General features: G+C 37.2%; 1 long non-coding RNA gene across 1 annotated transcript in view; it reads left to right on the forward strand.

Annotated features, from left to right (window-relative positions):
* The window catches only part of LOC101884801 (uncharacterized), a 177623-nt gene that overhangs the window by 125926 nt on the left and 39591 nt on the right, over nucleotides 1-12106 (forward strand). The window contains exon 3 of the long non-coding RNA XR_223757.5: nucleotides 11904-12089. This is a non-coding gene — a long non-coding RNA (uncharacterized lncRNA). The remainder of the gene's footprint in view (nucleotides 1-11903; nucleotides 12090-12106) is intronic.

The following is a 12106-nucleotide window of genomic DNA, read 5'->3' on the forward strand; positions in this document are numbered from 1 at the left end:
GCATCCATCAGTCACCTGTGCACAGCACGTATGGAGTGCAGAAGCAGCATGCAGGCGTTTGCCTTTCACACCGTCTCTGCCTGCAGCCCGCAGCTGATTGGTGGCTGCTGCACAAGTCGATCTATCTCTATTATTTTTAGTTACCTATCTAACTTTATAAATAAATACATTTTTTTTACTTTTCATCTGCATTAAGGCCCGCAGCAACTTCCTGCACATGCGGTGTGAAACCAGACGTTACATGAATTGACTAATTCAGAGGCTGCAAAGTAAATGCAGCTGTTTTTATATCAATTTCACTGTGGTTTCAAGCCAAAATAAAGCGAAAGCATAAATCTCTTGAACAGCTCTTGCCATTAGACTATATCATATTTAATATCTGCTCTTTGATGCTACTTTTACTTTTCATAGAAAGATACAGAAAAATGCCTAAACGGGACAATAGTGGGATAGAACGATGAAAAGATGGGAGAATCCCGGCAAAAACGAGAAGGTTGACAGGTTTGCAGAAAGAATGACAGTCAGCTTTCACAACACAATCTAACGACAATTCGTAACTTTTTGATTTAGTGGCTAATCCGTATGAATTTGTACGATCTAATTAGTACAATTTAGTACGACTTGCTCATCCCCCAATGACGGTTGGGTTTAGGGGTGGGGTTAGGAGCCACGCCTCCTTTTTAAAATCGTACAATTTCGGACGACTGAACTCTTACGAATTCGTACGAATTAGCCACTAAACTGGCAAAACGTAAAATACTTACGTTTTCTCGTGAGATCAGGCTGGCTTTCAATGTCCTGACAGCAAGGTAAGGTAAATCCAAACTAATTTCTGTAGTTCAAACAACTCAGAATTGAAGTTAATTAAAAAACTGGCTGGATATTTACAGTTAAAGGGCCATGAAACCCCCTCGTTTCAGCAGGGTGTTTTCACACCTCTACTTTGGAAAAAGTCAGAAAAGTGGGCGTGTCCAGCTCTGTTTAGGGGGGAGTGTCGGAGGAACTAAAGTGTGATGGTGTGGGAGTGTCTATTTGTGCACGCGCGAGTTTCAGAGTCAAAATACACACCCACAGCGGACAATGTGACTGTGTTTACATGGACATCTGTAGTCGAATTATTTGCCAAATTATTAAAAGTTGGACTTTAACTGCAGTTTGGCTCTTTGATTCAGGGAATTCATTCATGCCTCTCGCGACAAACGAGATATTTGATTCAAGGAACTGCTGCAAGCGTGTATTTTTCATGCAATGTTTGATACCGCACGGCGAATGAGAGAGAAAAAAACTCTGCATTTCCCGGAAACTTAGATGCACACGGCAGGTAGCATCAGAAAGCCGCGTGTGTTATTCCGGTCACAAAATGCGGTGCTAACATTTCTGCACTCAGTGCAATAGTTAACTTAATTCGATACGAACAAACTGAATAAACAAAGAGCACTGGTCGCTCACTTACCAAATCTGTAGAGACAGGACAATCACCAGCAACTAGAGCCGCGTCTATATGGAGAGAATACTACAAGCGAATTCAGATTTCAGCGTTTGCAGATGAGAACAGCTCTCAGGTAAACAATAATCCTCAGACACGTAAGTTATTGTTGTCGAGCGTCGCGTACACTGTTAATCCACACGTGAGACTGAGCTCTCACAGAGAGAAAATGAAAACGAAACTTAACTGCAGCAAACTATAAAAGCAACACTTCACGCTTGTTTTGCCAACACAACGTGGCGTCTTTGTGGCGTAAACACGGTGACACTAATGAATATTAATGAAGTTCCACAATAGAGCGCGCTGATTGGTTTGAACCAAGCCTTACTCATGCATTAATGTATCACACTGTAAGACGTAATAAGACTCACTCAGGCACAGACGCCCAGTCTGCACGCTGGAATACAACGCTATTATGTCATGGCCGTGACGCAGCTTCAAAAATTTGTTTCAAACAGGAAGTACGAATTTGCTTGAAATAACGCAAAAACAACCAATTTACATCTTTTAGTAAAATATAGGTGTCCTAATAGTGTTTTTAGCAGTGTGGGACACATATACGACTGTCAACAGCTCAAAAAATGTGTTTTGGTGTTTCGTGACCCTTTAAAGGTGCACGGGCTTGGGTATAGGGTCGAGTTTAATTTTTTGGGGCCGATCTAAGCTCTACCCGGAGGAAATCCACGCTAACATGGGAAAAACATGCAAGCCCCACACAGAAATGCCAACTGACCCAGCAGGGACTCGAACCAGCGACCTTCTTGCTGTGAGGCGATAGAGCTAACCACTGAGCTACTGTGCCACCCTAAATGTTGTTTTAGACCTAAACCTAATCAACTAATTTATCAAATATACTTGGAACATAAAAGTGTTCAAACTTGGTCCCTGAGGGCCGGTGTTCTGCAAAGTTTAGTTCCAATCCCAATTAAACACATCTGGGCTAGCTAATCAAGCTTTTACTAGACCTCCTAGAAACATCCTTGCAGGTGTGTTGAGGCAAGTTGTAGCTAAAATCTGCAGGACATCAGACCTCCAGCACTGAGTTTGGACACCCCGGCATAGAACATTTATGCTGTGGCAAACCTAAAAGGATGTGACATTTACACATCACAGTGTAATTTTAATGACCTCATCTGTCTAGAGAATTGCAGAGCTTGTACATAATGACGTATTAATCTAAATGCAACTCCTTTAACCTTTATTCATTACAAACATTTCAGATTCTCTGCTAAAACTTTCCGAAAACTGTCTCTACTCAAGTAAATTTGCTTGGTTATAGTTTTTGACATCTCCTGCTGATTTTACTGCGCATCTTACCCCAGTCTCAACTATCTGACATTGTTGTCCACACTGTATCCATGCTTTTCATCTATATTTAACACCGTCCTTAGGCTACAAGAACCATTTAAATCTTTTATGAGTCAAGCACACAACCCAGTATTTTTGAGTTCAGTTTCCTTTCTCATTTCTGCTGCAGATTCTGTACTAGAGTGTTTTCCTTGTACTAGAGTGTTTTTTGTCTGGCATTAAACCGACCATGCTGAGACCCTCCGACAGCTTCCAGATTAGAAAATGAAAGACTGTAAGCCAAATCTGTTGCCAGGGAACTGCGTAAATCAACTTGTCATTGGCTGGGCAGAGATGATTCAAAGGTTTGCTGACCACTTGTTGTTCAGCGGGGGAAGGCTGTGCTCATATTTTTCTGCTTGACATTGATGCTGAATGTTCGGTTTTCAGGGTCTAATTCAGAATAACCACAAATCGACCTAACAGCTTATAGAGCCTCTAATTAAAAGGATTGCCAACTGCAACCTGTATTAGGAATACATACTGGACTTTCTGGGTCAGGGGTGCTGAGCGCTGCACCTGGAGATCTACTTTCGTTCAAACTCTAAACACACAGACTAAATTAGGTCGAGTTGAGTTTTAAAAATGGCAAACAGATGTATTGGAGAACTTTATTCATTCGTTCTTCTAATATCCTGCTGTGTTGGCATATTTTTGTAGGGCACCAAAAGTCTTGGAACATCTTGACAAGGGTTTTTTCCATTAGAAAATAAGTTGTGAGTCCAACTAAAGCTTTATGCATCAAGCATTTTGTTTACTGTAATTTAAACAACTGAGCACAATACCTTGTACCTTACTACCTTTATATCACATTTGAAGATTTTTGAAAAGTCTCAAAAGGAGATGTGTAAAGGCTTAAAGAATCACAAGAGGCATTTATTGATGAGCATTTCCATGCAAAAATCACATATTTTCATGAAGGATATGGTTTTATTTGTCACAACTAGTACACTAGCTGACAAAAGTCTTGTTGCCTATCCAAGTTTTAGGAACAACAAATAACAACTTGACATTTAGTTGATCATTTGGTATCAGAAGTGGCTTATATGAAAGGTAAAGGACTTTACATTACAATTATTTTATTTTAATAAACGATTTTTGAGGAGTGTCCTCATATATGCTGACCACTGTACATACCTGAAATCTTATGTCTCTGAAATTAAATGATGTCACGCAGGTGCATAGTACGTGTTTAGGGTACTGTAGTTTGAAAGCAAGCACAAACAAACCTACACAGCAATGGCGGAGAACATGGTAGTTAATGCTTTATAAGCATTAAGTGTTGATTTACTTTACAACCAAAAGCGGAAACCTACAAACAGCAAATTATACATAGACATGAGCACCGAGTCACAGACATCACATCATCACTTTCCCACAGGTACTGTTTTATAACAAGGTGACCAAACCATATACTAGCCTGGCACGCAGTACATAATACAGTGTTTTGGTTGTTTTTGTGGCAGCACAGTGACTAAGGTGTCATCATAGTCGCCTCACAGAAAGAAGTTTAATGGTTCGAGTCCCAGCTAGATCAGGCATTTCTGTGTGGAGTTTGCATGTTCTCCCTGTGTTCTCATGGGTTTCTACTGGGTACTTCTGTTTTCCCCACAGTCTAAAAATAATGATTTGGATGAACCGAATTAGCTATAGTGTGAATAGGAGAGTGTGTGGGTGTTTTACAGCACTGGGAGTTCACAAGTTGGCATACTTTTAATGCTGGGTTGTGGCAAGAAAGGCAGTTGACGGTAAAACAAAACATGTTCATTACTAAAGCAGGGAATAAGCCAAAGGAGAGTGAGTGAGTGAGAGTGTAAACACGAATCATTTCGAAAATGTCTTGTCGATGTGAAACTTTTTCAAAATGCAATGGAAAAACTTTTTAGTATTTGTCTACATCGATGTTGTGTATACTTGGCCTAATTTCGTTTTCTGACTGCTTTTTAGTCAAACTTGCTACAGTATTTCTATCCAACTGACCCCAGATTTGTTCTAAGTTGTCACCTCGCACTTGGTCACGCGATAGTTGAGAACCAGTGGCATTGACATCAAAGTAGATTGGGTTCCTTTCTGGAGGGCTCGTTCCTACGGCCCAATCGCTTCAACCGGTTTACCCTCCAGAATGAAAGCTTCAAAGGAAGGAAGGCTGTAGGGGATCAAAAAAAAAAAAAAAAAAACATCTTCCATCATGTTTCACAAAGTACAAAAATTCTATCACTTGTACAATTGGAAACCTTGAGCCTTTGGAGTGGCTTTGAGCACTTTGATTTGGAACAACTCATGACAGTTATGATTGTTTTCTGTTCAAAGTGCCCAATGGAGGTGGATTTATCCTGTTTGGATGCAGCACTGGTGTGAAACAGTATTTTAAAGATGCAGTATGTAGCCTACACTAGGGTACCAAAGATGTGGAACTAGTTACTAGTTATTGCAGTCCAAATTAAAAACATTGGGGAGGGTTTTTTTTTTTCACCCAACTCCTCTCTACTTACTGGAGGTTACCAGATTGGTTGCCGTATTGACAACTCCAACAAGAGCGAGCATGTCTGGTGTCGAGCCTCAGGTCTGGTACACACCAAGCTGACAGTCGGCCATTGGGTTTGGGTCTGGCTAGATGGTTGTAACACAATGGGGCTAGTTTTAATTTTGATAGATTTTTCAAATATTTGCAAACGATAGGGATGATCTCTTATTTCATTTTCATCTGTTTAGTGTGTTCAATATGTGATCAAATTCCCACCTAAAGTATAGTGGTTGTGGATAGAAAAAATAATGTGCATAAATCAAAATATTGACATCGCGTGTAAAATGATAATATGCAAAAGCAAGAACTAAACGCAGAATAAGAAACAACAAGGTTGTGTACCAAAACATGAGCGTAAATCATAAATGAAAACGCATGTAGACAAAATCAATTTTACTTCTCATATTTAAATGTTTTGTGTGTTTACAGTCTTTTCTTTGCGCTTTTGCTCCGACGTTCTGCGATTGCGTTTCTCAAACATGCAATGCGAGCTTCATTTAAGTCACGGATTGACTTAGGCATCATCATTGGTTCAGTAATCAAAATTGACAGTTGCTCCTCTAGCCAATCAATAAAAGGGGGAGTTGACATCTCTCCAATGCAACTCATAGCTGCTCAGTGTGACAGGCAGGGATCTGTTTGTTTACTGGAGTTTCAAATAGATATTAGATATACTTCATACACGTTTGTAATTCCGGAGAATTCCTAACAATATCAACATTAATACGGCATCAGTCTTTCCATGATCACAGGGTTAATCAACTGGCTGTGTCATAATATATATGGCATATATTTCCAAAACAAAACATCAGATAAGATGATGTTGTAACGCATGATTTCATCACACGCAGCCCTCTTTTGCTTTTATTTTGAGAACCTTTGAAATAATACATTTATGGCACAGCCAGATCGACAGACAGGTGTCAGAAATTACAGTAGTATTTATATGAAACCCCTGAGACCACGGACAGTGTCTGAAGTTACAGTATTGTATTTACATTAAACCCATGCGATCACGGTGTCTGATATACAGTATATAATATTTATATGAAACCCCTGCGATCACGGACAAGTGTCTGATATTAAAGTATAAATGTTTATATTAATATGAATTTCCCATAATCATGAACTGGTGTATGAAGTTACAGTACATATAGCATATGAATCCCCTGCGAACAAATCCCTGCCTGAGCAGCCACAAGTTGCATTGGAGTGATGCCAACTTCCCCTTCGTTTGATTGGCTAGAGGAGCAACTGTCAATCTCGACTAGTGGAGCAATGAGGACACAGAATTCTGCTCATGATTTAAATTAAACTTGCATTGCATGTTTTAGAAACACAAGTGCAGAATGTAGGAGCAAGATTAGAGGCCGTAAACCCAAAATATTCAAATATGAGCAGTAAAACTGATTTTGTCTAAATGCGTTTTCATTTTTGATTTACATTCATTATCTTTTGGTACACGACCTCATTGTTTTTTATTCTGCGTTTAGTTCTCGGTTTTTCATGGTATAATTTTATACGCGATGTCAACATTTTGATTTATGGACATTATTTTTCTATCTGCGACCATGATACTTTAGGCGGGAAATTGATACTATAGATCATGGGCAGCTTTTTTGTTAAGACGGAACCAAATGCAAGGGGACAACACAATTGGGTTTTTGTGGGGCTGGTTGTTTGGTGCCGACTTGACATGTCCTGGACTTTACAGTAAGCTGCTCAGCTAATATTTACATTTGCAATATTTATGTTATTTGCTAATTAAAAACCACCTTGTGTGTTAAGTTAATGATACTAGAGCTACAGCAAAGAAGTTGTTTGAATAAAGAAATAACAATTTAAAACCAACAAAGTTGTTGCACAGCTTTGGGGAACTTGTCAAATTTGATGCATAGACATTTTTTGTAGTGTTTTTAATGATGCATTTCTGACTTTTTTCATAGCAGTGTTCACTTTCAATTTGTGTTTTTGGTGAGTTAGCAATAGTGAAAATGTTTTTGTTAAAACCGTTCCTTTAATTCATGTGACTTTTTCCTAAGAGAACCTGTCTTGTTTTACACGCCACGATAAAGCAATCAAATTATTTTTATATCTCATGGCAGTGCATGAAAATGACTCCCCAGCTGTGGTGAGTTTTATACTGATGTGAAGACAGCAGGAATCAAAATAGACTCTGGCAGTGAGTGTTACAGGAGGGATGTAAATTGCTTCGACTAAATTGCAACACAGTCATTTTAACAACCTCAGTTTATGGAAATCAGCCCTATATCCACACACAGGTTTTATCTTTTTGTCAAGAATGGAGGACAGAGTGTATGAGGTGCAGAGCAGAGGAAACTTCCTGTTAATTATAGTCTGTCACGGACAATATCTCACACTGTGAAGTGCCAGCCACACAAGTTTTTGTCCCTGCAGACACATCCACTTCTGTTGTTCTGTAATGTTGTTGAGGATTTACATGCTGAAGCACGACAAACTCTTCATATTTATCAAGCTGAAGTATCTGATTATTCATTTAGAGCTGAAAGGGAGTCTTTTACCTGCTGAAGCCGATGATTTCAATCTATTAAATATTGACTTTAGGCTTTCCTAACTCTTAAATGTCCATGATAGCAATATAGAGGAATTTGTAAAACAAAATGGTTGCTACGCAACCCTCGTTCTCTGGGGAAAAATGCTTTGAAATGCTTTACTGGGAAAACAAGACTCAGCAATGTGTCTGAGAATGAGAACAGTATACTGTATATACTGTAGTCCAACTAATCAGTTTACATGAGCTTCAGTTGTGTGTGCAATCATTGGGTAAACTGGTGAAAAATCGAGTTCCCCCTGGAATCGAGCCGCTTAGGACCCTAAGGAATCATCTAAGGTGAATGCCTGATCAAAAGCAATTATCGTGATACCTTGTTGTGTGGCTAATCAGAGCTGCGTTAGCTTGTTGTAGCTAGGAGGCTAACGGTAGATGTATAATTGTGCCAACATGGGCCAAATAAACAATATGCAATATAAATTTCATAATCCCTGCCTTAATTATACATCAGTATATGAAAGGGTCTATATTACTCGGATAAATGTCGTAATAATGGTAAAATTAAATGCTTTTACGTTATATAAATTATAACTTGATTTCACAGAATTAATACACTGAAAAAAGTGTTGCATGCAGAACTGTTGCAAACAGATTATTTGTGTTGAATTTAAACAAACAAATTAAGTTTAATAGTGTTCAACTTAATTTGTTTGTTTAAATTCAACACAAATAAATTGTTTACAACCACTTAACGTAAAAAAATTAAGTAAATCCAAGGAATCATCTTTAAATTATTTTTTTCAGTGTAGTTGTAATACTGGACTATAATCAGGTACGATAGACTATACCTATTACAACTTTAGTGAAACAATAGGATCAGTCAGGGTCCTATTGGTGGACCCAATTCTTATGATAGAACTCTATTTCTCATGACACTGGAACTGGTGTGTGTGTTGCATGATGGGAGTTGTAGTTCATTTCAGTGGCAGAATTGTGGTACTCCAGCGATCTGCAACTGCTAGACAACGCCACTTTATAAACGACAACACCACTTTATAAAAACTTTACTAATCATCTGTTTCAGATAGATAGAATAAACAGTTTTTCACAAATGAAAAAATATTAAAACTCCAAAATATTATTTGAAGTTTATTTAGTTCATTTTAAAATATTGTATAATTTTAAAAATATCAAATCATTATATTAAATCATTATAATTGTAGGATTTTCATAAAAAATATATTTGTTCATATTTTCAAACTTTGAAGCAAAAAAAACAAATCAATTATGAATATAAATATGTAATAATACATTTAAAATAATACAGTGGCAATTAGTTAAATAGTTTGCTCTAGTTTGATAAAATGTCACTTTCATCTCATTAAAAATAAAATCTGTGACCATATATACATAACTAAAAATCTAAACCCATTGAGCGCAATTGGCACACAACTGCTCTAATCAATTCAATGGACTGCTTTCAGGATTATGAATGGATCACTGGCCAAAAGAGCCATTTAATCTTTTATTCATCAGTGTTTGTTGAACCTCTCACTTAATCATTATACGACACCACATTGTCAAAACTCTCTTGCATGCTTTCCAGAGCTTATCTGAACATTTGTTTAGCTCAGGAGACTAATTGGAGTTCTTAGTTATGGCTCATTTGAGTATTAACTTTGTTTGTCCTGGGATACCTTTGAGACTAATGAAGCAAAGAGTTTTGGTTTATGTACAGTACATGGAGGGACACAATTTTAAATGGTATTGCGACTTTGGAGATACATAAAAATGTATTACCATTTGTACAGCAGTTATTTTGCTTGCATTTTCAACAGCATAGATTTGCACAAGTTCCACAAAATAGGGAAACGGAATGTAAAACACTATGCAGTCAAGGTGCTCTTTTATTTTTCTTACATCTGATTTTAAAAACATTATTGGTTGCATTTATGGAAGGGTGTAGGTCTGTGGTTAACTTTTCAGGTGATCTGTATGAAAATCTCTGAAGATGGAAGTGTATCTAAAACGTATAACAAAACATAGCATTGTTTTTGGCAAAACTCCTGTTTTTTGTTTGATTTGGTCATTTAAATTAAATTCTAAATTTCTATATTCATTGTTTAATAAATGGTTATTTTGGTTTTATCTGCTGGTTGTGATATCCGTTGGCTGTGATTTCTCTTATTTTCACAGAGCACCATTAGAAACTCACTTAGGGCTCTAGTTTGACGATTCAGGTGCAAAGTCCAAAGCGCAGGGCGCACAAGCATTAGGGGAAGTCTGAATCCACTTTTGCTATTTTAAGGACAAAAAAAATCCGCTTTGGCGCATGGTCTAACAGGGTTAAGCGTATTCTCTTAAGTTATAGGTGTGTTTTGAGAATAAACCAATCAGAGTCTCGACTCCCATTCCCTTTAAGGCGTTGCGCCATAGCGCATTTGCTATTTACATAGCGAATTTTGTAACTGGAAAAACTGAACACTTTACTAGCGAGAAAACAGTTAAACAGAGCATCTGTAGCACGAGAATGAGCCTCCTCATTCTTTACTTTCACTTTCACTCTCTTTCGGTGATAAGGAAACATGATGCACGCACAGATATCATTAGCCTATACATAATTAATTTAGTTTGTTAAGCACAAATATTTGTTTAAAAATATTTCTAAATTCAGTTCTAATTTCCAGCAAACAAATAAATGAACAGTAATAACGATTATATCCGTTATGCGAGTTATAGATATTAATTATTTATGGATAAATCTAAGCTTGTTTTTGATAAAACAAATTTAAATATGCATTTAATAAATAATACTATGACTAATAATAACATTATACAAAAGCAAATTGTCATAAATTGAAAAATCCCCTAGCTGAAGAAGGCATGAAAGTATGGTTTTTATATTGATCTAGAAAATAATAATCTTTTGTAATATTTCAAACCTTTAATTCTTTTTCATATGTAAAGATATTTGCATATTGCTGTACACCCTGTGTGTATTAAGTAATATTTAAGTGAGGCGCGCAACTAACATGCTCTGCGCTGGACTTTAGATTCTGCTGGTCTATTGAACAGTATATTTTAGTTCCTCAAATTAGCAACGTGCTAGCAATGTCTTAATACGCCTCCTTTTTTAGACCAGAACACCTATGGGCGTACATATGAGCGGAAATGTATTTGCTATTTAAACAGTATGGTGCAAAATGTCAAATTTACTCTTGAAACTAGCAAACAACAATTGTGTCGCGCCTCGCGCCACATTGCACCGGGTGTATGATAGGGCCCTTAATGTTACATCCCATTCTAAATAACAAAAACACGCAACATAGCCCAGCTTACTTTTTCTACTTCGAAGAAGAGAGAAGAGAACATAGCATTACTGCTTGAATTGACTCCGATATGTTAAGCATTTTATCACAATGGATTAATTAACACGCATTGGATTCAATGTAAAAGGTTTGTGTACATGACAAATTTTTCAGATATGCATCTGTAAAAAACGCATAAGAAAATTTCGGTGTGCAAAGACCTTTTTCCTTATCATGGATTATTTAGGCCCACACTGAATCTGCGTGCACAGAAATCTGCAGATTTATCGCCCATGATTATTTACTTGTGTAAATGTAAATATTCAAAAATATTTTTGCCAAATTTGAAAATGTTCATATGATTTATTTACAATACATCACTTTCTGTCTTTTAGTAGATATATTATATGAGAGATTTGCTTTGCTAACCAGTTATGTGAATCTAATTGAATTTGCATTGTAAACATTAAATAAAAGTTAAAAATGTATTAATTTTTGTTTCATATATTGTGTTTTTAGTTATGATAAATTCTTTTACATAAAATCTGCAGATTTTTTTACAAAACTCTGCACAGAAATAGCAAAACTCACTGCATTACTGCATTACTCACTGTGTAAACAGATTCTTAGCTGTCAGACAGAGAGTCAGTCATTTCTGCCCCACAGACTCCCTCAGGCTTACAGATCATTTCTTCCTTGTTTTAGGAAAGACTCTGACACAACCTTCTGTTTTCCATCAGCCTGGCGTCCGACAGTTTTTCCATCACTCTTGAACACTATCGATCCATCCGTCTCTCTTCGGCCTCATCCCTGCACACGTGTGTTTGCAGCATATAGTACGGCTGAAACCCATTTCACCTCTGATTCCAGACCACTTGGCTTTTCTGTCCGGTAAGTGGCCACTGAGG

Source organism: Danio rerio, chromosome 23 (genome assembly GCF_049306965.1).
Source record: "Danio rerio strain Tuebingen ecotype United States chromosome 23, GRCz12tu, whole genome shotgun sequence".
In the NCBI taxonomy this organism is placed as follows: domain Eukaryota; kingdom Metazoa; phylum Chordata; class Actinopteri; order Cypriniformes; family Danionidae; genus Danio; species Danio rerio.